The 21,882-nt window shown below is 40.7% G+C and overlaps 1 protein-coding gene across 3 annotated transcripts in view; it reads right to left on the bottom strand.

Annotated features, from left to right (window-relative positions):
* Positions 1-21,882, bottom strand: part of Argk1 (Arginine kinase 1) — a 108,063-nt gene that overhangs the window by 56,340 nt on the left and 29,841 nt on the right. Inside the window, exon 1 of one of the 3 annotated variants that reach the window (XM_019046383.2) lies at positions 10,492-10,649. The exons of 1 other annotated variant lie outside the window; for it this stretch is intronic. The gene's annotated coding sequence lies outside the window, so the exon portion shown is untranslated. Of the gene's footprint in view, positions 1-10,491; positions 10,650-21,882 lie in introns of those variants that run through there. One more of the 3 variants, XM_019046375.2, reaches the window with a different exon arrangement.

Below are 21,882 nucleotides of genomic sequence, written 5' to 3' on the forward strand. Positions count from 1 at the left end.
CAAACAGAAATCCGCTTGAATTAAGAGGTTTGGTTCTCGACCCAAGCAGAAATCCGATTGAATCAAGAGTATTTTTCCTTGACAATGTTTTTAAGAGTTTGGACTCTAGATCCAAGTGACTTTTTTATCCAGTGAAACCAACTTTAAAGCTTGTTTATACGGCATATTCTAATGACAGGGAAGAAAATTCAAGAAAATACGCTAACTAGTTTCCCAAAGAAAAACCAAAGTATAACAGCAATTCTGCAACGTCGCGAATTGAGATACGTGGTTTCGCACTTTGGCCATCGATATGGATCGAACTTAACTGAAACGCACCAATTACATTCAGGGAAAAAAATGAGTTGGGAGCGGTTTTGAATGCAGCTGGTCGTACAAATTCTTCTGTCCAAAATTCGGAGGAAAATGATTTTGAACGTAAAAATATTCATTAAAATTGAGCTTTATAGAGGGATAAATCTCCAAATTTTATTTCTCGGATCAAACTTAAGGCGATTTAGTGCGTTCCTGTTCTAGTTAACTCTATTATTACATAGTAATCATTGTTGGAATTCAATGGTCTCAAACTTGACCACCGAAAAAGTCAGATCATTTCAGTTAAATGCAAAGTAACACGACATCGGCAACACACGGTCGAATGTCATCGGATAATGTGAGTAATCCGTTAAAAATCCATCCGCGAGTCATAACGATAGGACAGAGAGGATTAGATCTGCTATAAAATTAAAACGCGGAGTCGATTAACGTGGAGCGTGCGTGAAATGTTTTCTCATAGCTCTCAAGCTGAGAAAGTTCATCAAGTAATGTTCAAACAAGTTTGTTTATTTTATCGAAGCATCCGTCTGAGCATTACGAGGCGTTGCCAGCTCGCTGTTGCCTGTCATTGACTTTACAGGTTGCCATTAAAATTACTCATTGTTCAATTTAACATTTTATTCTGCGAATTTTGTTGAGAACGTTACTTCCTTTTGCTGGATGGACCGTGGTTGAGGCTAGATAAGTTACTTAGATTATTGTTAATGGTAACAAGAGAAGGGGTAATTTATATGACTTTTGAGCAAAATCTGCAATTGGTTAATGCCGAGAGTCTTTAAGTCATTAAGTAGCTACTTCAATCAAAGTGGTAGAACTATTTGTTATTGAACTTCAATCAGTGGTTCATTCTTTAGTGACCTTTTCCAACAAATAAAATTGCAAATCATGCGCAGGCTTCATGGATGTGATCAAATGCGATGAGAATGCTGGATAGTTTTCAGTAATGATTAAATCCCGGTAAATTTTGAAGTAGCCGGTAAGAAAATTGATATTTTCTATAATATTTGAAAGATTGTTCAAAGCCATATTCCAACATAATTCTCAACGAGTTGGTATCTTCCAATACTCGCAGTATTGCGAGGGGAGAAGAGCAAAGGCCGTTCCTGATCATTCAAAATTAATGTGGCTACATTTGCGGATAGAATTTGGCAAATCATCAAATTTGCGCAAAAATTCCATCAAATCACACATGAATGAGTAATCGAAACAAAAACACGCGAACTGGACGAAAGCAAAAGGCTGCACTTGCTCATTACAATGGAGACTTGAACGCACTATAGAAAGAACAACCCTTCTTAAAAGAAAGCACTAACTACGGAACAGAGAACTCGTTCTTATTACATGTGCACTAGGAAACGAGGAATACATGTATTCCTTGTTTCATTACAAAATATTGGTGCGTTTTTGGATGGAGTCGATGCTTTCAGGTAAAATGATCTCCAAATGCAGTTGGGCTGTTTCTGCTTGAAACCTTCGAATTTAAGTCGACGGTGGAATTTTTTCAGCCACGCGTCGAGACGCGCGTTACTGCAGTCCGCGCGCAGAGATGACGCGGCTTTTTCTGGTCATTAAAATTTGACGTCGCGCCAAAATCGTCGCGACGGCCGGCGCTGAAATCTTACACTCCCACTCTCGCGTCGAGCAAAAACCGCACGAATCCAATTAGTAACTCTATGCAGATGCGTGGTTTGTCCTGAATGTGATTGGAGAGGCAAAAGCGCCTCGGTGCCAGCACTCTCTTTTTGCCGGCCGTACAGGAAATTTTCGGTCATAAAGCTCGGTATTGAAGACCTTCGTTTAAGAAGTCATAAACAAGTGCGCTGAGGAGGCGGTATTTAATCACGTGAGAAGAAAATATGATGAATCGATCGTTTCGTTAATCCAACTTTCAAAGTTTTGAATTCTTGTTTCATTGGGAAAATCGATCTTCAGGATTGGTCGCCAATTCCATCTTTCCGTTTGTAACAAAATTTATTTGACTTCCGATAAGATTAACATTCTCTAGTATAGCTCGAGTAAAAAATGACCTATCTCTAGTGATAACAATCGCCTAAGACAAGAAGAGCGAAAAATTTGGTACCTATGCCTATTAGTCTCTGTGATAAGCTATCACTGACAGCTCATAGCAAAAATGTACCAGATATTTGCAAATCGTCGATAATTATCGGCTCTAATAACTTTTTTTCCGATTTCACCGTTATGGGTGGGGTTGTTTTCAACCGAAACAATTCAGTTTTTTCCAATTTTTCTCATCACTTTTTGACAAAAACTGGGAAACAGTTTGGTTTTTTGAGCCGGACGTGCTGTATCTATTTCATGAGAGCAGTTTGAAAAAATGTGCGGTGGGCCAGGGGCCTATTTATTCCAGATGGGGGTTTACTTCTATTCTGCCGTGCTAGGGAAAAACGCCGTATGAGCCTTCAGGCGCTGCCAAGTTTCCTTTGATGAAACGCAAATTTCCTGGTAAACTTATGATTATTTTCCTCACAATTTTTTGGATAATTTTATTCGCCATTTCATCTAAAGCGTCTGAAAATTTAAAGGGAAACTATTCGTAGCTTTTCTCAAAAATAAAAATTTTATTGAAGAAAATTTGGCAACTCTCGTATGTTTATACGGCGTTCTTCCTTAGCACGGCAGTATTATGTGATTAAAACTTTGATGAAGAGAGCTACCAGCCTCAGGAAAGGGAGCGAGCCCCCTCCTTTAACTCCACCAATGTGCCCAATTTTGTCCAATGTGTGATACATGATGAGCATGTACGAGACACAATTTCAAATCATGCCGGTTAAAAACAGTTTTTCACATGTTTCGGACTTAATGTCCCTCAAAGTTGGGTCGTTTTTGACCCGAACGATTCAAATTTTGGCGACTAGGTTCGCTCAGTTGGCAACAAGACGAGGAATCATCCACGGATCCATGATGCGCTTGAATTGGCACTGGGAGAGCCATTGTCGCGCAATTAATATGCTCGTTACAACGGTCGGCGTCCCAACTATAAACTGTAACTCAGCCTTTCGGAGGCTTCTCTTTTGTTTTCCGGCGAAAAAAATCCGAAATGATCCCCGCTCGAAATAGAGCGGTCGTTTTTCAGTTTTTATCGTCCGCCTCGCTCGTAGCCAAGATCACGATGATCCAAGACGAAATCGAGCTGTCGGTCTGCGCGCTTTTGTGATACATCGGTTAATCCGCCATTTAAACCTTTGGAAAAGAATCGATAAACAGGGTGCTCGCAACGAACACCTTAATAATCGATTCTTTACCATAGCTTCAAATGGGGAAATATAGATGATCGATCATTCACGCATCGCCACTGCCGTGACGTCATGCACATCGAACCCGATTAGAACAATAGAAGATGCAATGGAAAAAATTCTCGGCCGTTTCAACTCCTACTCGATAGAGAGGGAATAAAATGGACTAAGTTTTGCACTGAAGGATTGTTATCTCTGTCCTCTTCATAGGAGCACCTATCTGCATAGGGGAATCGAAGGTACATATGTTGTTCCGAGCACCAAATAAACGTATATACCAACCAACCATTCCAACTCTCATACACGGACCTGCCACGCTAGGGAAAAACGCCGCACGTACATTCAAGAGTTGCCAACATTTCCGCCCAATAAAATGATTATTTTTGACGTGAGTTATTAAAATTTCGCTTGAAATTTTCAGACAATTTGGCTAATTGCAAATGAAATTCTCTAAAAATTTGGAGGAAAAATATTCACAAATTTCCCTAAAAATTCGTATTTTAACAGAGGAAATTTGGCAACGTCTGATGGCTTATACGATGTGCTTTCTTAGTACAGCAATTACGTGCTTAGAAAAAACGCCTTATGGACATTCGGACGTTGTCAAGTTATTCCTGTTAAAAGCGTTATCTCCGAGAAACTTGCACTATATATTCCTTAGAATAATTTCCGAAGAAAGTTTTACGCAATTGTTTCTAATGTGCCTGAAACTTTCAAGTAAAAATAATCAATTTTCCCCCACAATCATATATTTAATCAGAGGAGACGTGACGAAATTCGAACGTTCATGCAGCGTCCTCAGTCCTCACTAAGTACATAGCAGACCCGAGTCACCGAGGTTTAAATACGGCAAGTGGACGGTTTGGAAAAGTTCCTTCAATTCGTAGGATAGGCAAAATTAACCACTGCAGTGCACGTAGAGTTATCTCCTCCAGTTCAATTATCTTTTCTCTAGTCGCTTTTCTGCGCAATAATAAATGGACAAATCTGATACCTCGGTCGAAGTGTAAAATAGCAACTGTAAAGTTTAAACAGTGGGCCGTTACAAAACAATGTTTCAATTTGAATTTTTACGCATTACAACTTTTAATACTGATAAGAGAGAGTTAGAAAGTTCTCGTTTAATCACAGTTTGCGAGCCGAGCTCTCGCCACGCTCGCATCAGGCGAGTATGGTACTTTGAACCTCACCACTTTCATGTCGACGGCATATCTTAAAGTTGCTAATAAGTTGCTTGCCTATTGTCGGAGAGTTCTACTGAGCATAATTGGTCAGACAAAAACACGGCAGTTTAAAAAATTGCGACTGGAATTTGCTCGTTAGATGGTGAAAAACTTTACTCTATCTGTGATCGTCCATCCGAAAAGATTCCAGGTTGCATTTCCATTTTTGGCGTTTTATCTCTTCGGATAAAAGAGCGTAACGAAATTTTTATAAATCGTTGGCCAAAATGCGAAACCACGTAACTCCAATTGCAACGTTACAGACTTCCTGCCACAATTTACTTTTTCTCTGGAATACAAGTCAATGTAATTCCTTGAAAACTTCCTTGATTGTTCTTCTTCATTAGCAGAATATTCTGTATAAAATTCAAGCTATAATGTTGGCTTGTTTCTCCTATAAATACACTGGTAAAAATTGGCGATAAGAGCTGCGTTTCAATATACCATAGGCATTCTTATAGCCGGCTAAAGAGAGCTACAGAAAATCATATAGCTGGCTGTATAATGCGGAGGAAATCGTATGGCCTATACGAAGCGATAAAAAATTATGCAGCCGGGCTATAGTTCCTATCGCCGGGCTTTGCACTTTATCGCCTGGCTGTTGCTTTTTCGCCATCGATTATAAAAGGCTATAAGAAATTGTGTAGAAATGCGTGTGCTTTGGAAATCATTAAGTTTGATACGGAACCAACTTAATATTGACAAAACACACATTATATTTTCCTTTAATACATATTTTTTTTCATCAATTAAAATGAGAATAATCCATACAGGATGTGCAAACATTTCAAAATCATGAGTTGAATAACGCTGACTCCGCCAGATTAAATATTAGAGTCTAACACAAAGCGGAGCGGCGACGCACTGGCGCCTACAAACCTAACAGGGATACTTCACGCATTGCGCAACGCGTGAAGTATCCCTGTTAGGTTTGTAGGCGCCAATGCGCGTTTCGCGCTGGCTGCCCGCCTGCCGCGCCGCAGCGTGCCACGGCGCTTGAAGCAACTATTTCACACCAGAGGTATTGCACAGTATCATACGAAACTGAAGGCGTTCTAATATATTAGTAATGCCAGGTATCCATCAAAAGTACGGAGCTTTCCTCGCAAAATAAATCAAGATACTACGGCCCAAAAAGAGAACAGTATTCCAAAAACTCACTAAGTCCTAGCATCCGTAATTAGTGACATTTAGCATACAATTTATCGCCTGGCTGTTGCTTAATCGCCATAGGCTATAAAAGGCTATAAGAAATTGTGTAGCCGGCTTTAGAAGATATTGGAAATATTACAGCCGGCTGTAGATCTATGGTATTTTGGAACACAGATTCTACTACCAATTTTTACCAGGGATGATAAGGAAGGAGCAGAAAGTTTGAAATACCGCAAAGGAGCTACGTGGTTTTGCACTTTAGTCTTCGATATGAGCCCTGGAGCAAGAAGTTATACGGACAATAGAGATCATCTCAAAGTGATGATACACGATACAGGGACAACGTGATTGGCGCTACAACGACTATCATAATCTTGCGTCTTTCGGCACTCAGGCCATTTTTCTCAAGGACCGTTAAATATTTGGAAATTAGCTGTGGCCCCGACATATTTTGAAAATTTCACGAGAGCTCTGAGATAGAAATAAAATTAAAAAATCTCATCATATGTTCTTTCAGCTTCATTCTGCCGTGCCGAGGAAAAACGCTGTATGAACATTCGAATGCTTCCAAATTTCCTCCGATAAAATGTTCATCTCTGAGGAAAGGTATGAATATTTTTCAATCCAATTTTCAGACACCTCAGGTCAAATTACAAAAAAATTCTTTGAAAATGCGAAGAAAAGTATCTACAGATTATCCTGAAAATTTTTATTATATCAAATAATATTTGGCAGCCTCTGATGCCTCATACGGTGCTCTTCCATAGCACAACAGCATTGTGGTGCCTACAAGGGGTTGTTTCCCTTATTCCTTCAAGAACCGATGGAATTCCCTTCTTTCAGAATAAAAGCTCTCAAAAGCTCCCTCAGATTTCAGCCCTCTCCCTCTCGAAGCTGTGCTACACCGCGCCCTCGGACCCACCAAACTTTCACCCTGAATCCCGACACTCGAAGTGAGATATGTGGAACAAGGAGAGATATAGACAGGTGCAAAAATAGAAAGATTAGACACGTGTGACAATTAGATGGGTCAAACAATCGTTGCCAAGTTGTGCAAAACTCGGAGTGCCGCGTGCGAAAAAATTGCCCGTCTCCCCTGAAAATGGCACAGCGGAGACAACTCGTGTCCCGGGTCAGGGGCTGCAGTCGAGAGAGTCTTGACCCTGATTTGGCAACCGGACCTGAAACATTCCCGGCGAGTGCAGCTTTGCAGCCTTGCCAAATCGAGCCTGCACCCCGTGATGCTTTTCGCAAAATTTGAGCGTTTCCCTCGAATATGGCAACGTCGGAATTTTCTGGCATCCTCGGCGTTGAATGCACGAGCCATTGGTTGTAAATATTTCTTGCGTGCACTTTCTCTCAGGGTGGATATTCAACACCTCGGAAAACGATTTGACTATTGATCGATCAATTGAATTATATTTTGCAATATGGAGCCACTATTTCTGGCCTATTTTAGAAACAGCATACATGCCATTAGTTCCCCTTTGAAGATATGTTCTTTTATGGGTGGGCCAGAGATAGCAGTTCCTTATTGCAAAATGTAATCCCATTGATAGTTTACATATGGCGATTTTGAGGGTTGCAAACCATGTTTTTCCTCTCCTTACATCCATCAAAAATATCGATTGTGTGCAAGCGGCCTTTCCAAGAATCGATTGTTTTACATAATTTTAAATGGAGGAAAGCAGTAATAGCAGTATTTCCAACACCAAGAATCGCCACTGATAATTTATAGATTGTGGATTTCTGGATCATTGCCTTCCCGAATCGTGAAATAACGGTGTTTCTTTCAAAAATTATAAACCACGTTTATTGTCAAAATGACGGGTTTTTTTTTGGGGGGGTACAAGGGGGAATATTTGGTTATGGAGAGGGGGTATCTATGCTTTCTCCTCCTCCCTGTCCACGGCTCTGCTCATTATCCATCGTAGATTGAACTGCATTTCAATAGGAGCCTTCTGCGAATCCGCTACACCCCACTCACTCTCCAGTGCAGAGCATACTTGAATACATACTCGAAGGCGGTGGCGGTGCGGTGGTGGCAAGACCAGGTGTCGGGGCTCGGGGGGCGGGGGAGCGGGGGGGGGCTACGTGGAATATCTTAGCCGAGCCCCTCGGATCTAATTAAAGTGCTCTTCTTCAGACAAAAACGAAGAAAAGAATATTAGTCCCGGGCCAAGTTATTGAGAGGACAGGTGTTCGCCGATGTGTCGGTCCCTAACCCGCGTCTCTCCCTCGTCCGCGCCTCAAACCGCGATTTGACGTCGAGCTAAAAATAAGCCCTCCCGCCTGAACCCCGACTTCCAGTCGAATTCGGCTCCGGAGACAAATTATGTTGAGTATGATAAAATATCAGAACGAAACAATTGGATTCACTGAAAAAAATGGTTGATTTTACCATACTCTGACACAGTGATCCAAGTATGGTAATAAGTACCAGACTCTATGGTAGCATTTACCATATTATTGTAAGTGTCACCAGAGCTCTGATGAATACTACTATAATTCACTATAAACAGTTATTTCACGTTATTTTCACTATAAACAGTATCACTGTCGGATCAAATAGACTAATGGTGGCTGTTACCATACTATTTATCAGTGAACTGGGCGAAATATAAAATTGAGCTGATTTGAGAGTTTTCCTTCAGGGTAACTGGTGATATAAAAAGATGGTTAATTTTTTGTCTAATTTTCGGCATAGCGCCTTCGAAAAATCTGCTGGTCCGAAATCCAATGAATTTGGCGCCTATCGGTAGAAGGTAACCTCTAAAGGAACCGTACTTCTTGAGGTTTTTCTTTGACATTTCAAGAATAATCTTGGGATACTCCGTGTTTAAATGTTTAAGTAATCTGTTATTTTCTTCTTCCTCTAATTTGTTTTAAAGAAACAAGGAAAAAGGAGCAACAATTCTGAAACATCACCATCGAGATCCGTCTTTTGCTAGTTTCTCCTCCCAAAGTAACAATAGGAAGAACTTGCGCCTGAATTTCAATTGCAGAATTTCAAAATTTCCGGAGCTTCTATTTAATTTTTTTTTATCAAGAGAAAGAGAAAGCAAACCAATTTCATGCTCCAGGAACATTCTTCATAAATATAAATATGTACTTACAGAAAATTTCGAGCAACGACTGATCAGTTTTCTGATCGAAACAATTACAAGGGAAAGTTTGCTAAGATTGCATCGTGTTTGCGCCACTAGGATTCTCCGTGCATCCAATACCTAACTTTCGAGTCCCGAATAAAGATAATCCGATCCAAACCCTTGAGAAGTGAAATTCCTATACCTACAAACTTTGGCTAATGCAAATTTGTGAAAAATCATACTGTGAAAATTTGAATACAATTGGATGGATGAAGAGCTAATCGGCGAGCAAATCATGAAAGAAAAAATATAAGAAGCACTCTTTAAAAACCAACATTAATCCGGGAATTTCTCGTGACAATTTACACGAGTTCCCCCTTACAAACACAAAAATCAGTATTTTCCAGGTGGAAGTGGGATGTTATATTGTTATGTGCGGAACCTAGACTAAACTTAATACTTTGAATATGACACATTCGAGACGTATCCTGATTGCAATGTCACAAAATTTCCACGCCATTTTTTTTGTCAGAATACTTATTCTTTGGAATACTGGCAGACAATTTTTGGATAGTATTTTGAAAAGCGCACTGGAAATCGTACGAAATTTCGCTCAATAAAACTGATCGGCACCCTTCAATTAGGTGAAATAAATCAGTAATTATTGATGGTTACTCTGCAAAAATCTCGCTTTCCGGTTTGCGACTAATTCTGTGATTTTTTCCTCTTTCGAAGACTTTGCTGAAAAATTTAACCAATAATCATAACTCGTTTCGTCGTTTCTCATTAAAAAAGTGAAATAGGAGCAAACCTTTTGAACCAGCCTGGCATAAGGGCACATGGTTTTTCAGTATAGCGATCTATACCTACATGATACTGCAAAGCGAGCTGTAGTTCCATCAGAGGGAAGGGATTAAGGAACAATTTTTGAGAACATAATTTTTTTTTTTTTTATTATGGAATTGAGTTAGCTACAATCCTAGTGGCGATCACTATATTTTTAACAGCTGATTTTCCATTCAGTGTGAAGAGAAGCTAGAATCTAGTATCCGTTGTAAAAATCGCGGAAAAGTCACACGTAACCACACAGAAAGGTGTAAAATCTATCAACCCTTAAAATTCAGGAATCCTTCAAAATCTTATAGATCACTACAGACGTAACTAGTTTTGCACCAAACAGCATATCTCTTTGAGGGAAAACTGTGCTCATGCGAGCTTTTCCCCTCTGTATTGAGATTTTCAACTTTACGCTGAATTTTTAACGCACGTTGGCGAAAAACTCCAACATACTTATAGATCACTGCTATCAATCAACACCTGTTCTCAGATTCAACACCAAACACTCGAAAAAAAAAAATCCGATCGGAATTCGAGGCAAGCACAAGAACGTCCCAAACGAGCGAAGTATGAAAGCTCGTTACGAGACTTAAGCATTTGAGTAAAACAACTTAAGCGCACCTGATATATCCGCGTGAGAGATCGAAGAACTAAAGCACAGACAGCACACACCTCAAGCACTGAACAGTGAATGAAGTATGCGATGGTTGAAGAATACGAGACCGCCGTGAGCTGGCTCGTCGCGCCGACGGGGGCAGCCAATCGGACGGCGCAGGATCCCAGATTCAGGTGACTGGGGCAGGGGGGCAGCCGCCGCGAGGGGGGGGGGGTTCCGGTCTTGATCGACCGGCGCCGGGGGGCGGGCGGGGGCGCGGGATTTAAAACAGTTCGACCCATAGCAGGCTTTTCCTCTTATGACTATCGGTTCTGTTTCACTATTTGGGAAATGTAGCGCCGGATTAGCACTTTGGCACTTATGCTGCCGTGCTAAAGAAAAACGCCGTATGAGCCTTCAGACGTTGCCAAGTTTCCTTCGATAAAAACTGAATTTACTGGGAAAATTGTGAATATTTTTTTCCAAAATTTTCAGACAATTTTGTACGCACTTTAGGCTAAAACATCTGAGAATTTCAAAGGAAAATGTGCATGAGTGTCGTCCAAAATACATGTTTTATCAAGGGAAATTTGGCAACTCTCGAATGTTCATACGACGTTTTTCCTTAGCACGGCAGTATGGACCCGGGGTACTCGGTGCTAGTGGATGAAAGGGCACGCATATTTCATTTCTAAATTGATAGCGGCTCAAATGGCTGAGAAGAAGAAAAAAATTGAACAGATAGATTCTGAGATATGGCTGTACACAGATTTGGGGGACGCCGGACGGACGGACACACATTTTTCCATTGTAATTTTGACTCCAGGGATCTTAAAACGTCTAGAAATGATGGAACTTCAACTTTTTTCTTTTTTCTTCTTCATGGAGGATGGCAATACTTCTGGGGGTGCGAGGAAGTAAAAAAGTGGAAACTTAGGGGATGCGGGGCTACTGAAAAAATTGTTGTAAGGCATAGGCGGATCCAGGCGCTTCGAACGAGGAGAGGGCGGAAGGGGGGTCCGGGGGCCCCTCTCCGGAAATTTTAATTAATTTGATATACAGTTTGAGTCAATTTTGTCCCGAATAATTACCAAACATAAGCGTCATTCCTTCCTCTTTCCTCCGTCCCTTTCCTTCTTTCTTTCTTCCCTCTTTCTTTCTCCTCATTTCCGGGCAAAAAGGGGGGCACACACCCCCTACGCCCCCCGGATCTGCCTATGTTGCGAGGGGCCGCACAAAAATCATAATTCCAGAAACCGATCAAAATTCTAATCACAGGTTCTCCAAAGCTCTGATTTTACGGGTACGAGGCTCCAAAAATTCTACTTTCGCCCCCTCCATCCCCACAAAAAAGGGTCGATTCCGGTATGAAGGTTTCAATGGGCTCTGAAATCCCAGTTTCAGGACTTCTCCAACCCTCCAAAATCTCCAAGACTCCAGGGACCCCAAAAGATTCGATCGGATCCCTTGCAGAGAAAATAAAATTGAAAAGTAAGAATAGGAAAAAACGGTTCCTCCGTGGTGTCAGGGCGCTGTAGCACTAATCCCACTAATCCAACCCTCGGGAAGGGTAGGGCTTACTTAGGGCAACATGGGTTTATTTTTGGTTACGGTATCGTGGTTCAATATCAACTGCTAACATGACCTTTCAAGCCTCTGTCTTAATATCAGACCAAAGTTGTCGCGCGGCAAATCTCCCGGCTGGATGCGTTTACTTCATGAGCCTGACAAACAGGGTTGTAACCCTTAGAAACACGCAAGACAAACACTCAACAAACACTCCAAGGCTTGACTCTGAGGATTGGTCACTTATGACCAACTTTTGTATTCATTCCTTTTGGAGCCCACCTATGTAGACGTAGGTGTCGCAGGTAGGAGGTGGGTCAAAGATTTCTCTCCGCACTTAATTCACCTAGCTTTTTGGGAACATTATAGGCTGCGGAGGGAGACACATTGTGGATTTCACACAGAAACTGTCTAACAATAAAACATTAGCGCGTGACTAGTGCACTGCCCTATTCATTTGAGTTAGGAGGGAAGATCCGCGTAAGGGGTCGTCGGAAAGATTTGGAGGGGCCTGAAAGAAGCAGGATAGCTACCATTTTCGGAATTCAGCACCGTTTGAAGAACAAAATTGGCACACTCGGGAAAAAGTACCATTTCATGCGAATTGCATTTTTCATCGGTGTCGTGGAGGCAATGTTGTGTAAAGTTCATGTAAAAATTTTTCTTGTTCCCTCTCGATTTCATTATTACTAAAAGCTCTCTGACCTCCTAAATTCTCGTGTTTTCTCACAATTCTGCCGGGCAGATTTCCATGATTTTTGCGGCTATCGATAGAAGATAATCGCTCGATGAGCCCGCTCTATTTCGATTAACTCGCGGGGGTACGCGAGATGAGCCTTAGAATGCGCTAGGCGCTCTTCGGCGGTTGGGCCACGTGGTGGCCAGGGGGCGTACCCCCTATTTTCTTTACGCAACACTTGGCTTGACTCTCCTCAACCGTGACTTACTGAAACGTGGCTTTGGACAATTCAACCATCTTACAAGTGCAGTACGTAATAATTTTAACTGATTCCCGTAAATGGGAAACCTCATGTTGACGCTGAAAAGTGTCAAAGAACAGTCCATCCTCGATTGCCTTTCCTGCATTTCGAAACTAACTATCCACCACAATACTGAAATTAAAATATGCTGATTAAATCGTGTTTTCCGAGACGGGAAGTCGTGCTAGGGGTTGACAACTGTACTCAGAGGCTGGGCTCACAGAAAACACGGAACCTGAGGATGCCCGAGTCCTTGGGCGCTCAGTGTCAAGTCACTTAAGTAATGAGGCGTGGGAGTCGCACAGAGCGAATGAATAATTAAGACATTGATACCCGCGATACGATCGGAGAGGCTCCAGGATTGCATCCTCCGTTTGTGTTGAAAAGTTGAACCGTTGAACAGTGCGGCATCCTTATGGACGATGCGGACAAAAATCGGTAAAAGACGCTTAATTTTAAATAATGAAGATAGTGGCACCGGCACCGACATATGATGACCCTTTAGCACTATTAAAGTAAAACACTCGAGGAATAAGAAAATGTTATATCTTAAGATTGTACGCGTATTTTTCAAGAAATATTGATTTGAAGTTGGCAACCTCGAATCAGCCCTATGTTAACAATGTAAAAGCAACGCGGAACACCCAAACTTTTACTTCCATTATCTCTGATAGTCGCAAAGATTTTTTTGGTAGAATCGAAGTTGGATATCTGAGGATTCAGAAAATGTCAACCACTCAGAGCATTTTGCGTTTCAAGCGAGAAATCTTCATTTGAAGTTGACGTCTTATTCCCGTGTATTTCTTATGGACCAGTGATTTTCGACCCATTTTGCGCCCACTTTCTACCAAAATTTGAAGTAGTTTTGCGCAAAATTTTTTAAAATGAACCATCATTGTGAGTCAGAAATATCTTCAAGATTACAAACTCCAAAATAAATGTTCCGATGACGAGTTGTAAATTTTTCATTTTTGTCCACAGAGAGCCGCACTGTGCGTTGCGTCGACCCTGGCTCATCGACTGCGTTTTATCTTCCAGTAAATTGTGTCTCAAGTCTACCGCTCACTTTTAACAATTTTCGAAAAGTGTTATGACTTCGGGTCACGGTCCCTTGTTTGCCTGAGGCAGTAAGCCCAGCAGCCGGTCGGTCTGTTATTGCAGTCAGGTGTTGGGATTGGTGACATGATCTCACCTCGAGTCTTCACCGCAGTGATTATCATATTGCGGTTGCGAATGTAGTTCGATCCTGTCAATGGACGGTGCATTGAGCACTGGAAAAAAAAAAACACATTGGATCTAGAGTCCAGACTCTTAAAAACATCGACAAGAAAAAATACTCTTGATTCAATCGGATTTTTGCTTAAATCAAGAACCAAGCCTCTTACTTTGAGCGGATTTCCTTTTGATTTAAGCTTAAATCTGATCGAATCACGAGTATTTCTTCTTGTCAATGTTTTCAAGAGTCTGGATTCTAGATCCAATGTGTTTTTTTTTCCAGTGAGTGTTGATAAAAAGAGAGATTAAAAATTGCACTGAACTTTACGGAGCGTTTCAGTAGCACGAAATTTGAGGAGTACTTCTTTCAAGTTAATCTGGCTCCTCCCACGTTGTAAACAAACATCGAGTTATCGAACAAATTTTGCTTAAATACGAGTTTTCCTGTTCTTTCTTTGTGAAAACAGAGAAGCATACTTCAGCAGTCTATTGGTGAAAAAGCTCCTCCGAAAACCTTAAAATAAAGCCAAATGAAACTAAAAATGTCAGAAAATTCCAGCTAGATTTAACCATTCGAATGTGATTCGCACTCAGTTTCATTTGGCTTTAACTTTGGGTTTTTGGAAGAGACTTTTCACCAATAGATGGCTGGAGCATACTTTCACACCGTTGCTTATCTGTTTTTCCAATTTTGAAAAGCAAAACTCGTTCGATTTATCGATGCTTGTTTCCTTCTTTGGAGTAATCACCTATAAAGGAGGGATTCGAGAGCTGGTACTCGAGGAAGGAAGAAAGTGTACCTTTACATGATATTCATAGCAACGTCTTGATGCAAACTATTCGCGCTTCAAGACTGTGCGTATTGCATAGCCACAATAACGAAGGCGCCTCGGCTTCCCGTGCCTTCTCTACCGTGCATACTCTCAATAACTGATTTCGCCTTTTGTTTGAAAGAATCCTTCACACATTGCACCCTCTGAACGAGGCCTTGAAATTCTCATAATTTCAGTGTTTTTTTTCTTTTTCATATGTTGTGCAACACAATTGGACTGCCTTTTGCAATTCGGAACCACAATTTCTAGCTCATCTGTAAAACTCTTACGTGCAGAGGGGAACCAATGGTGTATACGTTATTTTAAACTGAGCCAGGGTTTGTGGTTCCTTATTGCAAAATGGAGACCAAAAGTACAGTTTTTTTAAAAAAAAAGAAAACGAGGATCTTTTGCCCGTTGCCTGTCGCGAGTTCTTCGACCTCATGTGAAATACAGACCTCATACTTGCGCGCACCGTCATGCATCAGACGAGCACCTAGACCTAGACCATGGTGCACATCCGCTGATTCGTCCATGCATCTGAGATGAATAATTAATTGTTTAGACTAATGAGTACACAGGCCCGGAAACAGACACTTCCAAAAATCACCTTTCTCTAATTACCATCATTGAAATTTTGCGAGACTACGACGAGTTTGCGACAATCCTCGGGCTTCAAAAATTGTTTCAGAGGCTTAGAGCGTCTTTAAGGAAAGGAGCTATTTAAGGAACGACCCCAAATCCAACCTTTAATTTTATGATCTCTTATACATACTTAACTCACAATTTAAACAATGTAGGGCCACTTGGGGAAAGGAACTGTTTAGGGAACAATACCATGATTACGGTCCCAGTTCTGAAGATGGTTAAGCGTCGAAAGGAACGTAATTTTCACGATTGCGTGACCAAATTAGCTGACAGACGGCCGCTAATTACTTGCTATGACGTCGTTCTTCTGACGTAAGGGCGTATCTCAATTTCCATCTGAGCCCTGTTTTACATAGAAATCTCATGCTTTCTGGGGCTCAGGCGAAAGGTGATTTACACCACAGGAGCGACGTTGTGGGCCTCGCAGTGCAGAATTGTCGAAGAGTTCATCCGCGAATTGCAATGGATGCAAAATGCACTATTTATCATGGGATCGAATCCGTTGCTCACTAGAATTTTGTTGCGCTCCAACGGAAGGGCGTATCTCAGTTTTCACGTGAGCCGTGATTCACGTGTAAATATATGCTTTCCGGGGCTTATGTGAAAGTTGAGATATGCCCTTACGCCCAGAGAACTGACGTTTTGAGCCGCAACCGTCTGATATAGCACGGTTTCCGGGTCGGAATTGGAGTTCAATTTTTCGTCGTTTTCCTGCCAAAAGAACGTAACTGTGTCTCGAAGCTGGAAAGTTTCCACTCGAAAGGTGTATTATTACTATGAATTTGTGGAGCCTTTACAACTGGAAATTGTACTGATTTTTGTCTTCTGCATATGCGTAAAACTCAGTAAAAATACTGACGAAAAAGCGCAGTCATATTCTCTAAAAAAATACAATTTTTCACGTCACCCTGATTAGTCGATTGGAATGATATCATTATGTGAATTGGCCGATTCCTCTATATGATATCAGTACGGTAGTATGATTTCAGGATATCAGTATGATATCATGCTGGCACCATACTGATATCATACTGATTGATCAGAAAGAGAGGCCCTTTAGGTTCTTTTAATCCTATCAAATATCGAAAAAATTACGAGGCTGAGGAAGGAACTTCTGGCCCTCTGAATTGCATCAGTGACGCCTCTCTGTTCCTTGATAATCCCTAAATTCGGTCGGCCTTTGACGGCGAAACAAGGACCCTCTATATAATGTCGCTGATTAACTTTTCACCACCATACAAAAGCTCTAATATTTTTCTGAAGTCCGACAACGGTGCGTATGGATCGTGCACTTGGAACCAACTGCAAACTGCACTGCAAGGCGAGAAAAGCCATTTACTCTTCGCTTGACCGGCCCATTATCCAATTAATTTATTTGCTCACAAATGTGGCAACAAGGCCAAGGTCGACAGCTAGATATAAATAGGACCCTGCAAGAAATGTCCGACACTTTCCGATTTAAACGGCCAGTTTTGTACTCCGTATCGCACGGTTTACGTCAGTATTTGATGGTACTCTTGAAAATCTGCTCAAGAAGTGTTTTGGGCTCGATGATCGAAGTTGGACTTTTTTCGAGGAACCTCTAGAAAGCAACATGACATGCTTCACTCACATTTTAAAAGAGCTATCGGGTACTTTTCCGATGAACTCATAGTGGTATTGGAACCGTTTTCGTCAGATACAGCTCCTCTACCTGCTGCAAAAAAAGTTGCTATTGTTTGGGAATGGTATGGGTATATGGGACATTGCGCATCATACGCCAATTGAGAGGCGTGAAGGACAAGGCGCATAAGTGCAGTTTTTGCTGTTTCGAGAAATATGTGTTTGAAGCTTCGAAATTACGTGGATCCTCAAGGCGTAAAGCAAGTTCAAGGTGACTTTTTGATACTTAAAAATTGGAATTTGGGAGCAATTTTTTGCAGAATATACATTAAATCTAGTTTGTTTGAAATCATTAATCTCTCAATTTTTTTCGAAAATTGCACTTACTTATGCGCCTTGTCCTCCAAGCCCCTTGATTAAAATTTATGAGAGGAGAAAATGGACCTGCTCAGAGTTTCTGTATTCTCGGAGGGGCTGTTTATTTTATTTCGTGAGCACATTCCTAAGGAGAAAAGAAAACTCGGGAAGTATGTAACGTAATACTGAAAAGAGTGTTAGTGTCTCATCTGCAAAAAAAAAGTTGAGATTCAATCATTAGTTCACAAAAATCAAACTTCAATGCTATTAGATCAGGTGAGATCGCCGGATTAGTTTAGGATTAGTTAGTTAAGATCAGTTTAGATAGGTTTAGTTTCAAAGCTGAGTTAAAGGCTGAATTGAATGTTAGTGAGGCTTTAAGAGAGAGTCATGGTATATTTACTAGATGCCTTGCTCTGCACTTAGAAAGCTTAGTGAACTATCTTTCATCCCTTTGGTGGATGGATCAGTCTTTTTTGGCGAGGAAATTCCGGCGGGTTTAAATGCAGGCTCAGGCCGTAGGCTCCTGTAAAAACATAATGGAACAGTTTTGTAACAACTCATGGATCAGCATTCCTTCTTTGACTTTTAAAACTTTCGGAACTTCAGTGAACGGGTTAATGAAATGAGATCCAAAATTGTAAATGGATCAACCCCGTGTGACACCGGAAAAATATTTTCAGTGTCACGACGATCTTAAAGTAGTAGCACCTCAGATATTGCTAATGAATCTGAGTGTTGTGCACGTTGCCTATCCTTTAATAAAAGGGACACCTACCATTAAGATTGCAATAAAATTGAAATTAGTTGCAAGAGTCCTACTGCAAATTGCCTATCTACCTGTATGTAAGGAGCTCATCTTATTGATCGTTTGACTGAACAAAAATGATGTAAAATTATTGCAATTCCGTAGTAAAAAAATTGTAATTTTATTGCATTAAATTTCAATTTTATTTTAGTCCCCCTTTCAGTCCTCTTATTGAAATTTCAATAAAATTAAAGTTAGTAGCAAGAGTCTTTGTGTTGCAAATTGCCTATCTATCTAGAATGTGAGTACCTCATCTTTTTGATCGTTTGATTGAACGAAATGAATGATGTAAAATTATTGCAATTTTGTGGTGAAAAAATGGTAATTTTATTGCATTCAATTTCAATTTTATTTCAATAGTTTTATTGTATTGTGCTACTTGAGTTGATTTAAACCATCGTTGTTGCAAGAAGATTTCTGTTCCAGGCTCATCCTCCTCAATCTGGCATATACTGTACTTGCAAGGATGAAAGTCAAACAAACGGAGGCGTGCCTTGGGTTTGCCACCGGTAATTGAAATCTAACATCGATTTAATTCAGCGCACATCAGTGTCCATGTCCAATTCAATGGTAAATCGCCGTATGAAAAATTGTCAAGGTGGACATTTTACTGAAACCGAAGGAGCATGGCTTTCAGCAAACGATGTTTCTTTAGTTTAACACATTTTCTTTCTATTTTTAGTCAAGCCTTTTTGGCGAATTTCATGTTAAAAAAGTAGGACTTGCCTTTTGCGAAAAAACGCAAGTGTTGTTCGTGATAATTTTTAAAAGTTTTAATGACAATCCAATAAATGTAATAATGACCGTTCAAGGGAAAACTTCTCAGAATCCGTGATTCTATTTTCATTTTGAAGGGAAGTTATCTGCCCTTCCCTGCATTTCAAATGACATTATTCGGGAAGACATTTTGGTCAATTTTTCATCAATTTTAGAAAACTCGGGGAAAGTTTTACTCTCCTGCCGACAAATTATGTAGCTATGCTAGGAAAATACAACAATTGAGAATTTGGAGGTTGCCATTCTTCCGTAAAAATACTGACTTTCTTGAAAACTTTTAGTCTTGATTTCTTCGAATTTTGCCAAAAACTTGCAATTTGAACTAGCAAAATTTGAGGATATCAAGGCAAAGTATTCATAAATTATTTTTAAAATTAATATTTAATCTTTGAAAAGTAACAAAATTTCGAATGCTCATAATTCTTTTTCTTGAGCACAGCAATGTTAACTTCTCTCCTAAAATGTTGCTGAAATGACGCCCCTTTCAGCAGATCAATTCTATTCAGATGTCTCTGAAAAATATCTATACTTTTTATTGAAGAACACTTTTAACACGCATTAGAAAAATGTCTTACGGTTGGGGTTTCGTTGAAGAATCGTCATCTTTTGCAGGTGTTGAAAAGGGTCCCTCTTCGGGTGCTTTCAGCGGAGTGTTCGGCGGAACCCTGGGGGGTTGGGGGGCTTTTCTGGTGGGGCTTGGGGGAGCTTTTGGAGTATCCGGCGGAGTTTTCGGTGGAGTTTTCGCAGGGGGACCTTTGCCAGGGGCCTGGCGAGGAGAGCTAGGTGGAGTCTTTGGAGGGGGCGATTCTTTCGGAGTTTTTGGGGGACTGGGAGAAGATTTCGGCGGTGGGGGCGTGATGGGCGCAGGTTTGGGGGGAGGTGCCTCTTTTGGGGTGGGCGCCGGCGGTTTTGACGGCTCAGGCGGTCCGCTGGGGCTAACTTTATCCTGAGTTTTGGTTCCATTTTGGGCTGACGTAGAGGGCTGTGACGCACCTAGGAAACTGTGGAAATGAAAAATTGCAAAATCAAAATCTCATAAGAAAAAATAAAAACGAGGAAAAGAAAAATAAAAGTAATGAAAAAGCAAAACATAATTAAAGAAAGTGAAACTTCTTTCGATGAAAATTCAGTGTCTGGTCAGGCCTTCCCACCCTTATTGAAAGAGTATTATGACATTCTCCATTACGATTATGTAATCTTTAAACCATGTACTGGTTGTCACCTAAAATCATAATTTGTTTTATCATTATATCATATTAATTCATGAGATTTCAAATTTTCTCCCTAAAAATATATTCTTTAGGGAGAGCGATTTTTGCTTTTTGCAAATACTTTAACTGCAAATCGATGAATCTTGCAATCTCGAATATTTCGCATCACTTCTCTCCGCTCAATATGCGGTCCTTTTTTAAAAGAATAACGGAAAATGTGTAACTTAAGGTCGCAATAAGTAGTATAAAAAAGGGGAAAAATCGAGAGATAAACGTAAGAAAATTGCTAATTAATCTGTGTATTAATATATGCTCATTATTTTTTCTCTTCCTGTACGTTTAAGCGTTCTGCTCCTCTCATTTTCATAAAAGAAAACAAATGATTAAAAATTAAATGATTTTTGAAAAAAAGCAAATCTAAGAAGGTGACAAAGAATACATTAAAACAAACTTGAAGGATTTTGAGTGAAAAAATTACTAGGTTAGTGCGGACAGCCCTGAAGTTGGCTCTTAACTCAACGATACTTCTAACTGTAAAAAGAAACCGAATCGATTGTCGCGTTTCGAGGAAATATCAAATAGAAAATGTTCTCACCCATATCAAATACAAGGTGGTAAAATAGTGCTGGGTCCACACTATTTTGCGGGGAAAACAAGGCCAAAAATTTCAATCAGAGTAAAAAACGTTTCAGCTCTATTTTCCTCGAAAAATAGTGTGGACCCAGCACTATTTTACCACCTTACAAACAGTTTCGGGCCGCGTCCTTGGTAAAATGGTATGGAAACCCGCTGAGAAATTCCCATTGGAACCCGTGCGGGGCAACGGGTCCCCACTGGCAATTCGCGATGGTTCCCATTGGGTCCTCGTTGGAATTTCATGGATCCCATTGGGTCCCTATAGGCTCCTATCGGATGCCATGAACCACCTATTGGTCCCCATTGGGATTTTGTGAAGCCCATAGGAACCTAACGGGTCTCCATTGGAATGTGATGGGTCCCTATAGGACCGTTTTACCAGGGAATGGAGATGTTGCATGTGTGAGGAATTAGCGATTTGACTGTTGCTTCTTATGCATAAGTTCACGAGAAACACGATGGTGCCACTGGTTTTCTCTAAAATCAACTCCCAAGCTCAAAAAAAGCTCTCAAGTCGAGGCCAAAATGGAGGGGATATCCCACCCTACCCTGAGAGTCCACGTCTACATCAAGACAAACTCTCCATGCAAAGATAGGGAGCAAATACATTAGCAGTGATGGCGTGTTTTCAGTTTTAGAGTCCCCAAATGAAGTGGCAGCCCTGTCAATGTATTTGCTCCCTATCTTTGCATGGAGAATTTGTCTTGATGTAGAGGTGGGCTCTCAGGGTAGGGTGGGATTTTCCATTTTGGCCTCAACTTGAGAGCTTTTTTTGAGCTTGGGAGTTGATTTCAGGGAAAACCAG

Source organism: Bemisia tabaci, chromosome 6 (assembly GCF_918797505.1).
Source record: "Bemisia tabaci chromosome 6, PGI_BMITA_v3".
NCBI classification, from domain to species: domain Eukaryota; kingdom Metazoa; phylum Arthropoda; class Insecta; order Hemiptera; family Aleyrodidae; genus Bemisia; species Bemisia tabaci.